General features: G+C 38.6%; 1 protein-coding gene and 1 non-coding gene across 2 annotated transcripts in view; both read right to left on the bottom strand.

Moving 5' to 3' along the window:
- The window catches only part of PCLO (piccolo presynaptic cytomatrix protein), a 273,992-nt gene that overhangs the window by 180,909 nt on the left and 72,597 nt on the right, over window positions 1-20,486 (bottom strand). The gene's annotated exons all lie outside the window — the stretch shown is intronic.
- On the bottom strand, window positions 6,735-6,839 carry LOC118666644. Its single transcript, XR_004971003.1, has one exon. It is a non-coding gene; the product is annotated as a U6 spliceosomal RNA (small nuclear RNA).

Below are 20,486 nucleotides of genomic sequence, written 5' to 3'. Positions count from 1 at the left end.
GTAAAGTCTAAAAGAGGTAATAAAATCTGCTGAAACCCAGATTTTAGTTACTAAAGTCAAATGCATTTTACAACATCAACATTGATAGATTCTGTGGTGCTACAGATAAACTTGAATTAAAATAGAAGTTGTTTTAAAAGAAGTTAGATTTATAGATGTGCCACCTCTTTTCATCTGATTGAGAAGCATAAGATACAATTAATGGTATTATTTCAAAATTTAATAGACCATAATAGTGCAGTTACCTCACATATAAAGTATGAATGTGAATTCTATATTTTCAAGCTTCTTTCAATTCTTGCACACTCATAGAAAAATTGTGAATAACATTTATTTTTGACAAATGACAATTGTGTATATATGGTATAAAATGTGATGTTTTGATATAATATACATTGTGAAATGATTAACACAATCAAACTAATTAACATAACCATCATCTCAAATAGGTACCTTTTGCATCTGTTTGTGTGGTAAGGATACTTGAAATGTACTCTTTTAATAAATTTCAAGTATACATTATTATTAATTATAGTCACCAAGCTATTCATTAAGACTCTAAAACATATTCCACATATAAATGAGATCATAGCATATTTGTCTTTCGGTGTCTGGTTTATTTGTCTTGAGAGAATGTCCTTATTTTTTAAGGATTGGATACATTCTATTTTTTATAACTACATTTTCTTTATCCATTCATTTGTCAAAAAACACTCAGGTTGTTCTATATCTTAGCTATTGTGAATAATGCTGCAATGACTTCAGAGTCCAGACATATTTTTGAGATACTGACTCCATTACCTTTGGGTATACAACCAGAAGTAGGATTGCTGGATCTAATGGTAGTTCTACTTTTTTTTGTTTTAGAAACCTCCACACTGTTTTACATAATGGCTGTACCAATTTACATCCTAGCCAACAGTGCATGAGGGTTCTCTTTCTCTATATCCTCACCCACGCTTAACTTTTGACTTTCTGATAATAGCATCTTAACAGGTCTGAGGTAGTATCTCCTTGTAGTTTTGATTTGCATTTCTCTCTTTGATCATTCATGATGTTGAGCAACTTTTCATATATCTGCTGGCTGTTAATGTAAAAAACCACTAAACCTGTAAAAAATTTTTGAGAGTTTATTTGAGCCAAACTGTCAACATATGCTGGGAAGCAGAACCTCAATGAATTGAGATAATGCTCCAGAGAATGGTGGGTTACATCTGTATTTATACATTGCAATCAAAGGAAAGGGATGTATGTGGGTTACATGAAATCCATTGGTGATAGACTAGAAAGGCAGCAGAAAGCAAAGCAGGGAAACCCCTGGGATTGGATAAAAATGAGAGATATATACTTGGGGGGGGGTGTGTGTGTGCAGGAATAATTAACATAACAATGAAGGAATCTGTGGTATCTGTCTTGGAGCCCAGGCACATTAGGTTGTGCCCCAAGGGGTCCATAAAAAGGTAAGTTACAAGATACCCAGACATTTCAAGGGTATGTTATTATAGATACAAAAAGACAGATAGGCTCAGTTAAGGTAAAGGTTGACCTTGTCAGTGAATATACCTGCCTAGGATGTAACTACCCATCATAACTGCTTTTAGTTAAAGTTTAATTTCAGACCATCCTTTGTGGTGACTTTAGATCTCTGAGTTTGCAAGGCCGCCATGCAGGCCTTCCCTGAGCTCGTCAGGGTCAGCATGTGGCCCCTTTCGTCCACGTGGCCATTTGTATGTCTTCTTTGGAAAAACGTCTACTCAGTTCATCTGCCCATTTTTAATAGCTTTTTTTTTGCCTTTGAATTATATGAGTTCCTTATATATTTTGAATATTAACCCTTTATCATACATATGGTTTGCAAATATATATTTTCTCCCATTCTGTAAGTTGTTGATGGTTTTCTTTGACATACAAACCATTTTAGTTTGATGTAATCCCATTGTTTACTTTTCCTTTTGTTGCCTGTGCTTTTGGTGTCAATTCCAAAAACACCATTGTCAAGACTAAGGTCAAAATTTTCCCATTTTCTACAAGGAGTTTTATGGTTCCAGGTCTTTCACTAAGACTTTAATCCATTTAAGAGTGTGTTTTTTTGTTTGTGTGTTTGTGTGTGTGTGTGTGTGTGTGTGTGTGTGTGTGTGTGTATGGTGTAATATAAACTTCAATTACATGCTTTTGTGTGTGGCTATCTAGTTTTCTAACATTATTTATTGAATAGACTATCCTCTCCTCAATGTATATTCTTGGTGTCTTTGTCAAAAATTTAGTTGATCACATATGCATGGGTGTATTACAGGACTCTATGCTGCTCTATTAGTCTATGTGTCTACTTTAATGCCATCCCAATACAGTTTTGACTACTATATCTTTGTAATATATTTTGAAGTCAGAAAGCTTTTTTCTTCTTGCTCATAGCTATTTGGGGTCTATTTGTGGTTAAAAATGAATTTTAGGATGATTTTTTTTCTACTTCTTTGTGAAAAAATGCCATTGGGATTATGACAGAGATTATATTGACTCTATAGATTGTTTTGGGCAGATGGACATTTTAACAATATTAATTCTTCTAATTGATGAACACTGGATATCTATTTGTTTAATATATTCCTAAGTATTTTATTCTTTTTTTGTTGGTATTGTAAATTAGATTGTTTTCTTAATGTCTTTTCATATAGTTCATTGTTAGAACATAGAAGTGGGATTGATGTGAACCCCATTTGTATCTCTGCTTTGATAAATATAAACTGAATTAATTCTCTAAGGCTATAACCTAAAAATGTTAATTAAATGATCTCTTCAAATAATCCCCTATATCTTCCCCTCTCAAAAAGTGAGATAATTATAAATTAATTTTAAAGATTTATAGACTTAAAGAAGGAAACTAGACCAGGGTGGGAAACGGACTTGTTTAAAATGACAGGGGATCCAAAGCAAAGCAGATGACAGAACTGGAAACAACTGCCTCCCTATGCTATGCTCTGTCTTCTCAAGTTACTTCTTTCTTTAAACCACATAAACTCTACACTATTGGCATTTGGGACCCACTGATTTATTGTAGAAGTTGCTCTGAGTATTACAGAATGTTTAGCAGTATCCCTGGCCTCTACCCACTAGATGCCTGTTGTATTTCTTTCCTGGTTGTGGCAACCAAAAATGTATCCAGATATTATCAAATATACCCTGGGTAGTACAAAATCTCAACAATTGCAGCCACTGCCTTAAAATTAATGAAGCTGAAGTTCTGGAGAAAGCATTAAGACAGTAATAATAATCAAGAAAAAAATATGGGAATTTGCCTATCCTCTCCATTTCTTTTGTTTTCAATATATATGCTCTTGAATGCAGAACTATATCTGATTCAGTATTGTTACTTCATAGCCATAGCATATTGGCAAGATAGTAAATAAACTGATTTGATATGGCATTATTTCAAATTTGTCAGAAGGAAAATGTGTTGGATATTTAATTATGTGCACCCTCTTGATTTCCAAAAAGGCATAAAAATTGCCAAAATATTATACTTACTAGTCATATGGCAATTTCTTACATAAGTTGCAAATTAACTGAGAACTGAAGTGGTGCTGGTTTCTCTTGCATGCAACATTTGAACTGTCCTCAATTTTCACTTGCATCCCACACAGAAGACTTCCTGCCTCTTCTGACAGAAACTTAAAAATTCAGGCTGTGACTAGGGTGGACAGAAGTCGGCCATGGCTGCAAAAGCTCACTGCACACAAATCTATTTTTAGTTAATTATTTTAATTCCAGAAAAGAAATTGGAATCTTGCTTCCTTCACATGAAACCAAAAAGACAGCCTTAATAAGTCAACTTTATTATTGTGTGTGTGTGTGTGGGGGGTGTCCTTATACATCTTTATTCTGAATATCCCTAAAGTATGCAAGTCTAAACATTTTAGGTAAAATAACACAATTATTTCAACTTAAAGGGTTAATATAACACAGAAATCTAAGTAGTTAAATGCATCTTCTATATAGCAGATGATCAACAGAATATTAACTGTTTGAGTGGTTGTAATTAAACAAGATGTTTTACCATTAAAATTATAACAATCTCGAAACTATCTTGTTTTATTTAGGTGTCTTTGTTTTGTTTAGTTTTGTTTTTTGGTACATAGTCCCTTATGAACCTGCTCCACAAACTTTATTGAGGATTATATAATGAAGAAAAGCAAGTAAAGACCAGTCTATACAAAACAGGAAAAGAAAGTAACTATTTTACTGATTGATAATTCGGAATGCTAAATTGCACACATTACATGTGTGAAAAGAACAAATAGTGGTCAAATATATACCTTGATTTAGAGTCTAAATAAGAACCTCCCCAATATTGTGTGAACTTTTCTTGCCTACAACTGGTGGGGGTGTAGGTTGTAGCTGGTGAGGAGGATAATATTCAGCTTATTGGCAGTCAAAGTATGAGAAGATGTTTCTTTTGTCACTTAATGTGGCTTCAAATAAAAGCCACAATGATGGAATAAAATTATCTTCCTAGCCGAAACCGGTTTGGCTCAGTGGATAGAGCGTCGGCCTGCGGACTGAGAGGTCCCGGGTTCGATTCCGGTCAGGGGCATGTACCTGGGTTGCGGGCACATCCCCAGTAGGAGATGTGCAGGAGGCAGCTGATCGATGATTCTCTCTCATCGATGTTTCTAACTCTCTATCCCTCTCCCTTCCTCTCTGTAAAAAATCAATAAAATATATTTTAAAAAAAATGATCTTCCTAGCCACAGTGTATAGCAAAAATATTTATAAAACCACGATATACTCTTATTACTCAGTGTGTCTTATAAACTGATGGGAGTTTTAAAATCTGACCGTAAAGCGGTAATTTAATTGGTTAGTAAGGCAGGGTAGTAAGAAGCAAAACCATTCCTGAGCAAGTGGGATAGGGAAACTGAGACAAGATAAATAAGGTAACAAAATCTGACCAATTTATAGCCAGCTAGTGAATCACAAGAACTTATCTTCCTAACCAAGGACACTGGAGAACAAATGGCTTATACCTCTCCCCCCAGACCAGAGAATAAATAGTTTAAAGCACCATGGTCAGGGAGATAGAGGACAGAGACCCAATTAATACCATTTGTGCCAGCCAAACCCAAGGACAGATGGAGAACAAATAACAAAGACCTGATTAGAGCCAGACAGACCCCAAGTAAAAATCAAACAATAAAGCCAACCAAAAGTAATACCAAACTCCCCTGTATGCTCATTTTAATACATCAACATATTTAAAACACACCTAGAAAGCTAACATTCTGCTGAAACCCTCCCCTAAGATTCTTGCCCACAGAAAAATAAATAAATAAATAAATAAATGCATACATACATAAATACATACATACATATATATACATACCCTCAAGACAAAAAATACCAGTGTGGCCTTGCTCTGGAGCATGCCCATGCCTGTGCTCTGGCACGACCTTTTTACTTTCCTTCTCCTAAGGGTCCCCAGGAGACTTACAACCAGGGGAGCAGAGGGTAATAGCAGCTCCTCTCAGGCTTCCCCCCTGAACCTGTCTCCAAAGCCCCCTTTTTCTCTGACTTCCCACTGAGCTAACAGCAGTCCTGTCTTGGCTCACTTCTTTCCTATAACATTTCTAGGAGTTAAGGCAGAGCACCACTTAGTCTCCCTCCTGTTGCTTCTTCTGCCCTAAGTCCTTCCTTCATTTCACTATCGTCAACTTTAATACAAAATCACCAAAACTCATGTGATGAAATCTTTTCTACACTAAGTCAAAAACCCACACAATACAGGCCTGCCCGAGGCAGTCCCAGACTGGTCCTGGTCCAATGACAATTAGGACTGGACACATAAGCATGCCTGAGGCAATTCAATTTTAATGGTATCATTTATTCACTGTGGAACTAATTAACATACCAGTCCAATAGCTATTAGATGCCACATTGTCACAGTGTCTACTGTCTTCTCAAATCCAGTCTATATCCTTTTATAGAGAAAAGATCAGCACTTGACAAAGGAAAAGGAAAAGGGTGATGTTGTTATAGCAGGGATGGAAAGAAAGTGAGATTGGTTTTTCCATAAGTGTACTTTTGCTTAGGCATTGCTAATGCAAAAAATGTAATTTGTTTTAAAAATCCTCTGTCAAAATTCTACTCATTCTTTATAATCCAGCTAAGCCCACTGCTCCAAGGAGACTTCCTTAATCTGCCCTCTGGAACAAAGAATACAAATGATTAACTTTTTATCTCCTCAGAACTTTTTATTCCTACATGGATCTTTCTTATGGCACTGAGCATGTTTTGGCTCACATTATAATTATTTGTATTCAGAGCTTATCACCATTACTGGTTGTTAAGCTCTTTTGGTACACTGATGATGCTATCTATCTCCAATTATTGTTTATTTAATAATCTTTTTTCTTCTGCCTAGCCCATAGCCAATGACTTTCCTAGAAGTCTGGAAAGATGATGATCCCGGAGAGATCTGTTCCTGGACTCATTCATAGAACTAAAGGTTAATTACAATTGTTCAATACTTTAATAGAGGAAGACCTTTTTCAACAGGTGAGAATTCTAAGAACCATAATATTAATATTACCATAGTAAGATAGCTATTTGTATTAGGTTCCTAGGCTGCCATACAAAATAAACTGGGGAGCTTAAACAGCAGAGATTTGTTTTATCACAATTGTAAAGGCTAGAAATCCAAGATCAATGAAGCTGCAAGTTTGGTTTCTTTTCTTTTTTTAAAAAATATGGAACACTTCACAAATTTGCGTGTCCCTTGTGCAGGGGCCGTGCTAATATTTTCTGTATCATTCCAATTTTAGTATATGTGCTGCCGAAGCGAGCACAGGTTTGGTTTCTTCTGATGCCTCTCTCCTGGCTACCTTTTTATTGTGTCTTCACATGGCTGTCCCTCAGTCTAAGTAATTTGTGTCCTAACCTCTTCTTATTAAGTACATGGGTCATTTGAACTAGGACCATTCTAATGACTCCTTTGACTCCTTTTTAACTTAACTACCTTTTCACAGACCTTATCTCCTAATACAGTCACATTCAAGGGTACTGGTGTTAGAACTTCAACATAGGGCGGGGAGTGGGAGGGACGAGGGGGGGGGGAGAGAATTCATCCCATGACACTGCCTATTTGAATATCTAACTTTCTAACTATACTGTTACCTTAATATTTCCCCATGATAAACTCTCAGACTTAATACAAATATACATATTTTTTTTGCTTGTTTTCTAGTGTATTTATTTATCATGTTGGTTTAGATTTTCTAAATAGGTTAAGTGCTAATTTTAAAATAAGAAAAGGCATTTTCTGAGGAATGATAATAATTCTACTTCTCCAAAACTTTTTTCAAGAATGAGATTCTAAAAGCATTTCATAAACACTAAATGACTTTCAAAATTCCTGAATTATATTTTTTCTGTTTTTAGATATAATATTAAATTTATCCAGATATAAAATATAAATCACAGATTATGAATACACACATTTTCCAAATTCTTATTTTATTCTTATTAATTCTGGTTTTAAAATATCCCCTTTCTGATAGGAATAAAACTTGGTTCATATCCAAAGCCCTAAACGGAAATGTGTGTTTATATTTTAGGTATTTGAATCCTTGGCTGAGAAATCAATTTTTAAACACACAGATTTGGCTGTCACTGGCATTTCTTACACTCTGTGCTTTAGCATTTTCATAAGTATAGAACAACAAAATAATAGTTGTGTTTTGCCCAGGAGCAATTATTTTAAGGATAGAAAGGAAAATCAATATGAGATAGCAAACTTGTCCAAGTAGCATTTAAGAAATAGAAAACAATTAGTTACCTTGAAATGCTCCAGCTAGATATTGTACCCTAATTTGTGCTTTCTCAACTTGGGAGCTACTAAAACTTCATTATGAATATAAAACTAAAACAAAAATAGGAAACAGCTCAAACTCTAAATACCAAAGATAATAAATATGACAAAGAAAGCTTTTTTATTACATAAATCAGTTGTTTACCTTTTTTCCCCAGATAACACTGCCACCTCTTTGGAAAGAATGACAATTAGTAATTTGCCTTTATCTGGTAATATTTTTAACATCAAAGAGATTATGAAAGAATTGCTTATTATCTACCTACAAATGGATGTATTTTTATATGCACAGATATGACATTTGTTAACATACAATGTCATCATGGGAGAGGGGGTAGGGGCTGGACAGAGGAGGGTAAAGGGGGGAAGGAATGGGAGACATCTGTAATACTATCAACAATAAAAAATATACATATTTTAAAATGTATATATGATTAAATTTTCTAAAAAGCATTATATACAGCTTCTACCTTAAGCCCAATGTAATATATATAAGAAACTAAGATATTAAAAATAAGTTTCTTCATATATTTTATTTTTCATTAAATACTGGCTAATTTTGAAAATGCTACAACTATTTTTTACATTATCATAGTCAATTTGACTTGCATATTGAGTTCAAAATTCATTTCTCTTGGTGTTCATATTAATGATGACAGACAGGCCACCATAAACATCCACAATATACATAAATGATTGCAATCAGTACTTTTGGTCACAAGTATTAGCAATTCCCACTTAGAGATTACTATTTTTCAGGTACTATATTAAATGCTTAAACATGAATAGATAGATAAACTGTGATACATTCATATAATGTAATATTATTCAATATTAAATAGAAATGAGTTATCAAGACATGAAAAGACATGGAGGAACCTTAAATGCATATTACTCAGTGAAAGATGTCAATGTGAAAAGATTACAGCTGTATAATTCCAACTGTATGACATTCTGAAAAAGGCAAAACTATGGATACAGTAAAATTAGTGATTGCTTGGGTTAGAAAGTGTGTGTGGGGTGGGGGAATGAATAATTGCATTACAGGATTTTTAGAGCAGTGAAAAGTCTCTGTATAATACCATAATAATAATAATCCTATCTAATAAAAGACAAAAAGGGTAATTGACCATACCTTCACTACACTTCCCATTGGCTAATCAGGGTGATATGCAAATTAACTGCCAACCAAGATGGCGGCCGGCAGCCATGCAGCTGAAGCGAGCAGGAGGCTTGCTTGCTCCAGTGATGGAGGAAGCCAAGGTTCCCCGCCTGCCGCAGCCCGGCTCTAAGCTTCGAAAGCACCAAATTTTCAATTATAGAAGCTAAACCAACCCCATATACCTGCTTTCAGCCGGCGGTGGCCACAGAGCTGGAGCCGGCTCTCAGCTCCAGTGACAGCAGCAAAGTTTCAATGAAAGAAGGTAAGTAAATCCCAGAAAAAAAAAGAAAAGAAAAAAAGGAGAGGCTGGGAGCTTCAGTAGCCGGCCAGCCTGAAAACGGCCCACAGTCCCTCACCCAGACTGGCCAGGCACCCCAGTGGGGACCCCCACCCTGAAGGGGGTGTGGCCAGCTTGAAAACAGCCATCAGTCCCTCATCCAGGTTGGCCAGGCACCCCAATGGGGACCCCAACCCTGAATGGGTTGCGACCAGCTGCAAATAGCCATCAGCCCCTCACCCACGCTGGCCAGTAACCCAAGCGGGACCCCCACCCTGATCCAGGACACCCTTCAGGGAAAACCAGCTGGCCCCCACCCGTGCACCAGGCCTCTATCCTATATAGTAAAAGAGTAATATGCAAACTGACCCTAACAGCAGAAAGACTGGGAATGACTGGTCACTATGACACACACTGACCACCAGGGGGGAGACACTCAATGCAGGAGCTGCCCCCTGGTGGTCAGTGCGCTCCCACATGGGGGAGCTTTGATCAGCCACAAGCCAGGCTGGCATCTGCCAGCACAGCGGTGGTGATGGGAGCCTCTCCCGCCTCCTCAGCAGCGCTAAGGATGTCCGACTGCAGCTAGGCCTGCTCCCCACTGGCAAGTGGACATCCCCCGAGGGCTCCTGGGCTTCCAGAGGGATGTCTGACTGCCAGCTTAGGCCCAATTCCCTGGGGAGCGGGCCTAAGCCAGCAGGTGGTCATTACCCAAGGGGTCCCAGACTGTGAGAGGGCACAGGCCAGGCTGAGGGACCGCCCCACCCCAAGTGCAAAAATTTTTGTGCACCGGGCCTCTAGTAATAATAATAATTATATATATATAATTTTATTTTTTCCAAAACTATAGAATGCACAACATGATTACTGAACTGCAATACAAATTATGAACTTTCAGTGATTATAATATCAATGTAGATTCAACTGGAACAACTGAAAGACTCTGGTGGGCTATGTTGATAATGTGGGAGGTTATTCATGTGTGGGGCAGTAGGTACCTGGGAAATTTCTGTACCTTCTCATTTTTTGCTGTGAGCCTTAAACTGCCCTATAAAAAGAATGTAAAAAAAACGAAAGAAAGAAAGAAAGAAAGAAAGAAAGAAAGAAAGAAAGAAAGAAAGAAAGAAAGAAAGAAAGAAAGAAAGAAAGGAAGGAAGGAAGGGAGAGAGAGAGAGAGAGAGAGAGAGAGAGAGAGAGAGACGAAGGGAGGGAGGAAGGGAGGGAGGGAAGGTAGGAAGAAAGAAACACATGTTCTAAAGTTAGAAATATTTGGAGTCCAAAACGATCTCCACTACTTTTTAGTGATTTGAGTCAGGTAGTAACTTCTCTAAGACTACAATTGCATCTGTAAAAAGGAAACATTCATAGTCTGACTTAACAGGAAAATACTGTCAATTAATTTTCATGCCACATGTTTAGCACAATTTCTCTAATGCTTTTATTCCAAGCTTGTATTTGTAAACAATTTACTGGCTATCTCACAGGAATCAAAAAATCACCATGACCACAAACTAAAGTATGATTATTTCACTGCTTTCACACCTGCTGTGCAATCTATATCCCTCTATCTTGTCAGTGTTACACAGTCATTAGCTATAAATAGGAATGATCTTGACTTCTCCTTCTCAGCATTACTGCACATAGATTCTACCATGTAATTAGGTTTATAATCCAATACCCCTGTCCTTTTACTTTTCTGTACTGATCATCTCTCATCTAATCAAGGAGATCATCCCCCATATTGAAGACTCTAGCTTCAGTTTAATATTCATGCTTCTTATTAATTCTCTACACTGCTGCTGGAATGATTTTTTTTAAGGCAAATATAATTATAATTTTTAAGTTGGGTTCACATTGCCATCCAGAGAAGCTTATGATGGCATTTTCCACAGTAAAATGCAGCCGGCCTTTTATGGTCTGGTCTTCCTACCTCTTTGGCCTTTTCTGCCAACATCACAAGTTAACATCACTATTCAGACATTTTAGCTTAAAGTTTTCTGTAGATTTTCTACTCTTTCCTGCCATTTCCTCTTACTGAGGCCCATGTACTTTTTTTATCCGGTTATTTTTTCTTATCCTTTGAGTGCCACATTTAGCTTCACTAAATCAGTTCCCTTCTCAGTCTACTCTGACAAATAATATGCCTTGCCATATCTTTCCCTCCTCTGTAAACCATTGCACTACCACAGAGGTTTGTTTTCCTGTCTTGCAGACTCAATACAAGCAACTTGACATCAAGGGTTATACTGAGTTCAAACCAATATAATAACAACTAGAAAGTCATTAGAATATAAAATGTGCTTCCTTAATATTTGTAAATATTGAAAGAAAAGAATAAAGGAATAGATGGTGAAAAGCATGGAAAGAACCATGGTGGTAAGGAGTGATAGAAGAAGGGAGGAATAGAGACAAATTAGAGCAGATATTATTTTGGAAAGATAACTTAAACACATAGAATGTAAAACATTTTGTGAGTTTAACAGAAAATAAGGAATTGAGCTACATTTTAGAGTTATCTGACTATGTATAATAATCTGGGAATTCACTCTAAATCCACTCAATCATTTTGAGTTTTCAATAACACTCTTCTTTTCAATATAGATAAGTATTCCCTAAACTGCAATCTATAATACTAAAAGTGTAATATGCAAACAGACCAAACAACCGAACAGCAGAACGACCATCTGGACAACCTTCTGGATGACCATGCTATGACACCCACTGGTGCCAGGCCAGTCAAGGCGGGTGCAATGCGATTGGTCGGGGGCCTGGCCATCACCCCATGATTGCCCTGCAGAGGGAGGCCCAGGCCACTGGCTGGCAGGGCAATCGATCAATCAGGGGGCTCCACAAGTGCCCCGAAGAGGGAGGCCCAGGCCACTGACCAGCAGGCTGCAGCAGGTGTGTGGGGCCTCCCTCTGCGGGGCATGATCAATCGCCCCAAAGAGGGAGGCCCAGTTTCCCCCACAGTAGCACTGTGGCGGGTGGGTGGGGCCTCCCTCTGCAGGGGCGATCCATAGCGGAGTGCCTGCCAGGTGGGCAGGGCCTACCTCTTTGGGGTGATTGATCGCGGGGCTTCCGGACTGTGAGAGGGCACAGGCCGGGCAGAGGGAGCCCCCCCCACCAAGTCCACAAATTTCGTGCACCAGGCCTCTAGTGATATTATAATATTTTATTTAATTGATTCTAAGATGACATCTATTTTAAGATTACAATACCTTATGTAACCCTGAAAAAGAAAAAGTATCAAATAAACTCTAACAAAATTATAAGGACATCTTCACTTCAGAAATGTTAAATGTGGGAAAAAAAATATTGTGGAATCTATGAAATATAAGCAATAAAGTGACATAATTCTTATGGACTGTTCATTATGTACCCTAAAAGGAAAGAAAACCATTTAATATTGCCTTATAACTCTGGGGTCTGCAAATACCAGTTAGAGAACCACAGAATAATTTTAATTATGGCACTAAAATTACAGTAGTTACTGCCAAGAGAGAAACATGATATTTTACATGACTCAGAGGGTCTATAAAACATTCTGAGTTCAGGCAAAACAAATTATTCTAGCTACAAAGACAAAAAAAAAATTTATCAAAGGTAATAGTTAATTCTTTGGAGCTCTCCTATGCAAAAAGGACTGCCTTACAACCAATTCCATGAAATGCTCTTATGCAATACTCAGTTCAACTCAATATTGCAAACCCAACCAAGCTTCATGTTTTGTCTTTCAAAGACTGACATAATATATGCCCAAATATAATTAACTAGAGGCTCAGTGCATGAATTCATGCCCCAGTGGGGTCCCTTGGCCTGGCCTGCGGGATTGGGCCAAAACCAGCTCTCTGACATCCCCAAGAGGCCCCAGATTGTGAGAGGCCAGGCTGAGGGACCCCATCAGTGCACGATCAGGACCAGCGAGGGACTGTGGGAGGGCTCCAGGGTATATCTGGCCCGTCTCGCTCAGTCCCAATTAGCTGGACCCCAGAAGCAAGCTAACCTACCAGTCAGAGCATCTACCCCCTGGTGGTCAGTGCATGTCATAGATACTGGTCAACCAGTCGACTGTCTGCCCCCTGGTGGTCAGTGCATGTCATAGCGAGTGGTTGAGCAGCCTTAGCATATCATTAATATATTATGCTTTGATTGGTTGAACAACTGACCAGTCGACCAGACACTTAGCATATTAGGCTTTTATTATATAGGACTAGAGGCCAGGTGCATGAATTTGTGCATGGGTGGGTTGTGGCTAGCCCCACCCCTGATTGGGGTAGCGGGGGCCGAATGGGGGCAGGGCCAGTCAGGGGGAGGGGCTGCAGGCAGTTGGCCAGCCCGTCCCGCACCCTGGTCGAACTCCTGGTCGAACTCCCAGTTGAGGGGACAATTTGCATATTAGCCTTTTATTATATAGGATGTTTCACAGGTTCTTTTCTTCAATATTATCCTATCTAATAAGAGAATAATATGTAAATTAACCGTCACTCCACAAAAAAGATGGTAGCACCCATAGTGGCTGGGGTGGTTAGCTGGCAGCATTGCAACGGCAACATGAGACCAACGTCCACACCACGGCCGCATGGAGGGAGGGGAGGGGAGGGGCCTTGGGCCGGAGGCCAGGGTAAGGGACACTGGCATCGTTGCAGGCCGGGCTGAGGGACTCGCCCCCTCCCTCCCATGTGCATGAATTTCAAGCACCGGGCCTCTAGTAATGTTATAATATTGATTAGTAAATCAGACAAATTTTATTTAAAAACAAACTAAAATTTTAAAAAAATATATTAGTTCTATGGTGGGATTCAAGGAATAATGCAAGCATTAAGCCAGATACAGAGGGATCAAGTGGCTGAACAACAATTTTCTCACGTGACTAAAAAGCAACATGCAGATAAAATTTGCATAGTAGCTCATCAGCAATTGGCTAACTGAGTACAACTTTAATACAAATAATTACAAGGCAAGTGTGCACTAAAATAGAAACTCTGAATGGAGCCGTGATGGAGCCAGTTGGAGTCATTTATGTCCCAGGAACTAATTTGGAGGCTGGAGGCTATGAAGTCTGTCTTAAACATGTTCCACCCAGCACGTTTCTCCATGAACTTTTAAACTTTCCCCCAGGCCTGAACTTTAATCCCCTCCTCACCATGACAACTGGATTTCTTACTTTGAAAGGAACCAACCCATTTTGCCAATCAACATCTTTCATTTGATTATTGGGCTCAACCAATCCTTATTAATTTAGCCAGAATCCTTCATTTAGATAAAGAAGACTGGACTGAGGACAGTGCATGCAGCCCTCGTTTTACAAGCCCTGCTTTTCTTTGTACTCTCCAGAGCACAATTAGGTTGCTACCTGAATATGTGCCCTGGATTCCAATCCCCTCTTTGCTCAGATAAATGCCTTTTTAAAGCATTGTCAATGATAAGTAATTACCTGCTCAGGAATTCAATTTTGTTGAATCAGTTGACCAACTTCCCAGGTAGGTACATTAGTTCAAATTAACTTAAATGTTCTAACTATGGCATGGTAAAGTAAGTATAAATCTGCAAATCTAAAAATTACTAATTTTTTCTATCTCCACTTCCATAGTTTATTTTTTAAATGCAGTATCTTGCATATTTTTATTTGCTCAAAGAACTAAATCAGAGCCATCCTAGTTGAAATTTAATCCTCCCACACCTGAAGATCTCCTAAAGGGCTTAGATATTTACTGCACTGCCATCCTGACTTCATTAATAGGAAAGACCATGTTTTCTATAATAAAAACCTTGACTTGTTTTTACACAATCCCCACCCCCTCCCTGCAGCATCACAAATAATGCTAAAACATTCAAACCCTAGAGGGCCACATAGATTGTGGAATAAAATGGGACATCTTCCTACCCACTGGCCAATAAGGAAATGTGGAGAAGAAAGTGCCTAGAGAATTTTAGAATGAGATCTGTAATGACCTGTGACATTCTGTCACAATTATTGATTTTATTTGAAGAGACTCACTACAGGCTTTATGGAAAAAAATAAATTTAAAATGATGATCTTTTGTTGGTTTTTTTTGGGAGGGAGCAAGGGATGATGGGAACCTTCTGCAGAATCTTACTTGACCTAAAAGCATCAACATAAAATTATTTAGTTGGTCTATTAGCCCCAATATTACATGTCCATTATGCACCTGGACCTTTTAGGATTGTCTCCATCAGTTAGACACTATTTGAGTCTATTTTTAAAGGGCAGCACTTGCAAAGTTGGCAAAGTAAATTACTTGCAGAAATAAAAAAGGCTGTCAGTAGGTATAAATGCTTTTGCAAACTTGTGAATTTTCTAGAAAATAGAACAATATTGTTGAATATTAAAAAACAAAAAAAGAACAACGTGTGGGGTTAAGTACTCTACTAGTTTAATATTTTTTTACTCCTAGTTTTGACTTTACACAATAAGAAAAAAATATTGGGTTAAGACAGGAAGATAATTCAAAGTAAATAAAATACTTCTTTCACATTTAAATTCAGTCCAATTATTCAAATGCTGCTATTCTTTTAGAAATCCAGTCACCTAAGGCTTCAAGTCATGTGTGAGAAGATATTTAGCTTCTCTCTTGGGTAGGTGCCACGATTTTTGTGGGTACACACACTTTAATACAATAGTGTATAGCCAACTTATATTTGTTTTCTTGATCCAGGTAATTTCACAGTACTTTCCAAAGTATGGGGCCTCTGAATTAGAATTACTTATCATGTTTATTAAAAAGGTAGGTTCCTAGGCCTTACACCACAGATTGAATCTCAGAATCACTTTAGGAGTAAGTACTGGATATTAATAATTATATTAACCTTGCATTTCCACAGTCTTACCCTGAGATCTTTATAAACAATAAAATCTGAGAGCCACTGCATTAAAATAAATAGTATATATGCTCCCAGAAAAGCTTACTATATATTTCACCGTGCTATTTCTATACCAAAGGACAGAAAATGAACTCAGACTTTTCAAAATTTAGGATTTACTAGTAAATTAAGTCAAATTAAAACATTTTTAGAAAAAAAAAACCCTGTATTTTACATATAGTGGTCCTCAATCAAATATTAAGTAATTCAAGTAGTCAATACTCATTTATATAGAAGAATAAACCTCAAGCAGTGAAGACTTGGAGTGTTTTATATCACCTTTTGAAATTTATTTTATGATGGAAAGAATACAGATAGTGTTACTCCAAATCTTTTGGATTAAATACAATTAACTAATTTGATTTTATAATAATATGAGAGATCAGAAAACTAGATCCTGAATTTATTGCCATTTCCACTAAGACAGAACAAAATGAACTAGTCTCTTGGGGGAATAGAAAGAAGATAGCTCAGGGCTTGTGAAGCTTAACTAGAGAAGTTTGCTCTGAAGAAGAGAAGACAGGTGGGGCCTGGTATCAGTCTTCATACATATTTAAGGCTCAGGCCTATTTCATAAGGCTACAGAACTTAGAACTGTGGGTAGAAGTCATAAGAATATAGACTTCAGTTCATTTTTTGGAGGAATATTCTCACATTCAGAGTTGTTTGAAATCGGAACAGTCTGCCTCATGTTCTACTGAAGACATAGGTATTTAACATGGAGTTGTTTGTTTTTAGTGTCAGTTGCTAAAAGTAACTCCAAGGAAACTGCAACCTCTACATTTGAAAACTCAAAGTGCAGCATATTTTGAATGCCTGTCACGGTACTTAGGAACAATTTCTCAAAAAGAATTTAATCCTTTTGGAAGATAAAAACCATAAAAGAATCTGAGGCACTTTCTTACACACAGCCTTACATTGGTATAGCATTAAACTACACAGCAAAACTAAAACTCTCTTGTATGCTGTGCAGCTTACAATTCTCAAGGGCAAGTGTGAATTTCATCAAATATATCAATATGGATCAATTATATATACATGTGCTAATATTTATCAAATACAGTATGTTTCATGTATTATTCTAAGAACATCACATGAATTCATTTAAATCCTCACAACTACACTGCTACCATTTCCTATTCTACAAACAAAAAAACTGAGAGATAGGGGAGGGGAGTTATGTTCTACGACCAAATTCATATCATCAGCAAGTGATGAAGTTAAATTTGAACCTTGGCAATCTGACTCTACATCTTGCCCTCTTAGTAACTGTGAAATGTCATATCCATACAGGCAGCCAGGGCTTTCCAGTTATTTAATAATGGAATTCATGACATGTCAGCTTTTATGAATGAAGTATCAAACATGAGCAATGGCAATACTAATTTGAGCAAAATTACTATTCCTTCCTTAAGAAACAGCTGTTCCCTCCCTGTCTTTAATAAAATGCAAACTATAAATAACCTCAGATTTTTTTAAAAAACTAAAAATTACTTTTATTTTGTTATTAGCACAATTATCAAGTTTTATAAGCTACAACATCTTAAAAATCAAGAAAACGTGACATACTATATGACATATATACATATATATAAGTATATATAGTATTGGACATGAATATTCTTTAAAAATGAGAGGATCAACCAATAAATGAGTGATTTGGTTAATATGCAATAATCACTATGGAATTCCTGGCTAGGACTGCAAAAATAAAAATCACAAAAAACTCTCATCTACACTAATAAAAGACAAAGATGCTTATTGACTGTACCTTCGCTATGCCCAAGCCACGCCCACCAGCCAATCAGAATGATTATATGCAAATTAACCCAACCAAGATGGCGACCGGCAGCCACGGAGCTGGAGCAAGCAGGAGGCTTGATGGCCCTGGCAATGGAGAAAGCCAAGCTTCCCACCTGCTCTGGCCGGCTGTGGCCTCCGCAAAAGGCAACAAAGTTTCAATTATAGAAGCTACATAAATCCCAGATACCTGCTTCCAGCCAGCCTCCATTGGGAGCTTGGGTAGCTGAGGGCTGTGGCCAGCCTGCAAACAGCCATCAGCCCCTCACCCAGGCTGGCCACACCCTCATGGGGTGAGGGTACCTGCTGGGGGGCTTGGCCAGCCTGTAAACAGCCATCAGCCCCTCACCCAGGCTGGCTAGGCACCCCAGCATGACCCCCCTCCCTGAAGGGGGTGTGGCCAGCCTGAAAATGGCCCTCAGCCCTTCACCCAGGCTGGCCAGGCACCCCAGCGGGACCCCCACCCTGATCCGGGACACCCTTCAGGGCAAACCAGGCGGCCCCCACCCATGCACCAGGCCTCTATCCTATATAATAAAAGGGTAATATGCAAATTGACCCTAACAGCCGAGTGACTGGGAATCACTGGTCTCTATGACACACACTGACCACCAGGGGGCAGACGCTCAATGCAGGAGCTGCCCCCTGGTGGTCAGTGCGCTCCCACAGGGGGAGCTCTGCTCAGCCACAAGCCAGGCTGACGGCTGCCAGTACAGCGGTGGTGGTGGGAGCCTTTTCCGCCTCCTCAGCAGCACTAAGGATGTCCATCCCCCAAGGGCTCCCGGGCTTCCAGAGGGATGTCAGCTTAGGCCCAATCCCCTGAGGAGCGGGCCTAAGCTAGCAGGTGGTCATTACCCGAGGGGTCCCAGACTGTGAGAGGGCACAGGCCGGGCTGAGGGGCCCTCCCGAGTGCACAAATTTTTGTGCACCGGGCCTCTAGTTCTAATATAAACAGAAGTAACTATCAATTGATTTTTTTTAATAAAAAAATTAGAGTAGGCCTAAAATACAGTCATGACAGACATATAACTAACAAATCTACTATGCATTATTGATAAGCAATGTGCCAGAAGAGATGGATCTGAGGTAAGTGCTGAATTGTGGATTCATTCATCCTGGTGGGTAAGAAGTGAGGTGCTATGCCATTTGAAAGGAGTATCAAGATGGAAATCTCAAAGAGGTCAAAGAGAGGTCAACATAGGGGAAGCAATCAAGTTTCCCCAGTTAAACAGAAAGCAAAAAATGTAGTGGAATAGTTTAAGATTCAGAAAGCCATGTCCTAACACAAAATGGATAAAGAAATATTTGTCTTTCAGAAGTGTGCTGAGTATGAACTAGCATGTGAGAGAAGGTTAAAATGATAGCAGCATTATTCTCTTGGTCATTGGGATAATCTGAAAAGAAACAAAAGCTATTTAAATATTTCCATGGATTATAAGGAGTTGTAATTAATATTTATTTTCTGTGGCTTAAATCATATTTACTATGATAAGAAGAGTTGTGTAGATATAACACGTCTGAATAAATAGCCCTGGTAAAGTTATTTTTTAACTTGTACAACCCAGTGCTTACATACTGCAGACAGCAGGTAACAAATGTCACCTTAGAAACCCAAACCCAAATGTGATAGTTTAATAACCTTCATTGGTAAAATGGTCAGATCTCAGGCCCCTTTTTTACCCCCTTAATACACACACACACACACACACACACACACACACACACACACACACTATAGCCCTATCCATGAAGCGTCCCATATGCTCCCAGGGATAAAATCAGGATGCTGCTCCTTCCTGCTGAGCTCTGGCTGGTGCTGAGGCTGCTGTTTGTGACTGTGCTCGCATTAATTGCCAGTTGCTCTGCCAGAAATGCCACCTGACCTGCTGCTCATTATTGCTCGCTCTGCTGCAGCTTCCACAAGATAAGGGCTTGAAACCTGCCCCGACTGCTGCTCACAGCGCTGCCCCTTCCCTAAGTGTGATGACATTACCACTCTGCCCTCTGCCACACATTCTCTCTTCTCTGATATCAAGAAAACACACCCAGTCCTCCAAGTACAACTCTCTCAGAGGGCACCTTTGGAGCAAGACACAAAGAATCACATGGTTCTTCCAATATTACTCGAGAACCTGTTTCTGCTAGTTGCATAGAAGTCACCAATGGCAGGAGGTGGGTACTGGCTGGTTCTGGACAAGCTCAAGATGCAGTGATCTGAACCACTACTCTTCCCTTTAGTCATGGTTGCTGAGTCCAACTTCACAATGATGATAATTTTAAAGATTTTTTTTTACTATGAGCAACACAGTACATCCTGATAACATGATTTCTGTTACTGCTGTCAACCACAGACTGCAGTGCACAATTTATTAGACACACCAGAATATGGCTAATATTCAACAAATTTAGTAAAATGAAAATAGATGTGTAGGTGGCATATTAGTTTATATTGATATGTAAAAAAAATTACCAGAAATGTAGCGACTTAAAACAACACCAATTTA

The sequence above is a fragment of the Myotis myotis genome, unplaced genomic scaffold, assembly GCF_014108235.1.
Source record: "Myotis myotis isolate mMyoMyo1 unplaced genomic scaffold, mMyoMyo1.p scaffold_m19_p_11, whole genome shotgun sequence".
Classification (NCBI taxonomy): Eukaryota; Metazoa; Chordata; class Mammalia; order Chiroptera; family Vespertilionidae; genus Myotis; species Myotis myotis.
The sequence above is the reverse complement of the archived record's forward strand: the minus strand, read 5'-3'. Positions and strand labels throughout refer to the sequence as shown.